Source organism: Myotis davidii, unplaced genomic scaffold, assembly GCF_000327345.1.
Source record: "Myotis davidii unplaced genomic scaffold, ASM32734v1 scaffold734, whole genome shotgun sequence".
NCBI lineage: Eukaryota > Metazoa > Chordata > Mammalia > Chiroptera > Vespertilionidae > Myotis > Myotis davidii.
The window spans coordinates 452158-453742 of NW_006286300.1; positions in this window are offsets into that span (position 1 = coordinate 452158).

Genomic DNA, 1585 nt, shown 5'->3' on the forward strand with positions numbered 1-1585 from the left:
TTTTTTTTCTTTTTCTTTTTTTGTTTCCCCCCCCCGCCCCGGTTATTTTTTTGCTTCTGTTTTCCCTCACCTCGCTTGATATTAGTTTTTGTTTGTAGTTTGTATTCATCTCTAGGTATCTGTTGCTGGAATTTGTTGGAATTAGTGGCTGTTCTATTGGGAGTTTTCTCCCCATATAGTTTCTTCCCCTCTATTTCATTTTCTTTCTTTTCTCTCTTACTTTTTTGTTTTCTTTCCTTTTCCCAATTTCATTTTTACACTCCTTTTTTTTCTTTTTCTCTTCTTTCTTCATTATCCACTAATTCTCTTTGCTCTGGTGGTCACCTTTATTTGGGATTATTAGTATCATGAATACATTTGTGTTCAGTACCTTGTGTGTTGTGCCTTGTTGTGTTGTATTTTGTGCCTTTAAATCAATGCAGCAGAGAAAGAACTACATAACCAAACACCTGGAGAAGAGAGATCATGGGGAGACAAAGAAACAGCCTGCATATGAAAGAAAAACAGGCATCACCAGAAAAGGACGTAAACGAAATGGAGGCAATAGAGGCAAGCAACCTGTCAGAGAAAGAATTCAGAGAAATGGTCATAAGGTGGATGAAAAGAATGGAAGACAAATTCAATAATACGTGTAAGAACCAAGATGAAATAAAGAAGAACCAAGAAGGAATGAAAAATGACATCACTGCTATAAAGAACTCAATAGAAAGGATCAACATTAGACTAAAAGAAGCAGAGGATCGCATCAGTGAGCTAGAAGACAAGCTAGGAAAAAATACCCAAGCAGAGGAGCTTCAGGAAAACAGCAGGAGGAGAGCCTAAGAGAAGTTTGGGACAACACGAAACGAAACAACATCCACATAATAGGGGTGCCAGAAGGAGAGGAAACTGAGCAAGGAATAGAAAACCTGTTTGAAAAAATAATGACAGAAAACTTCCCTGATATACGGAAGAAAAAACTCACACAAATCCAAGAAGCTTACAGAGTCCCAAACAAGATGAACTCCAAAAGACCGACGCCAAGGCACATTATAATTAAATTGGCAAACACCAACGACAAAGAAAGAATCTTAAAAGCAGCCAGAGAGAGAGAGAAAGTTACCTACAAAGGATCCCCCATCAGATTAACGCCTGATTTCTCAACAGAAACACATCAGGCAAGAAGGGAATGGAATGAAATATACAAAGGCATGCAAAGGAAGGGTCTGAAACCAAGAATACTGTACCCAGTAAGGCTATCAATCAAAATTCAGGAGCTTCACAGAAAAAAAAGGATTACGGGAGTTTATAACCACCAAACGAGCAATGTGAGAAATGCTAAAGTGCCCTAACGGTTTGGCTCAGTGGATAGAGCACTGGCCTGCAGACTGAAAGGTTCCAGGTTCTATTCCAGTCAAGGGCATGTACCTTAGTTGCGGGCACATTCCCAGTAGGAGGTGTGTAGGAGGCAGCTGATCGATGTTTCTCTCTCATCGATGTTTCTAACTATCTATCTCTCTTCCTCTCTATAAAAAATCAATAAAATACGTTTAAAAAAATAAATAAATGCTAAAGGGTCTGCAGTATAAAGAAAAAATGCACATGT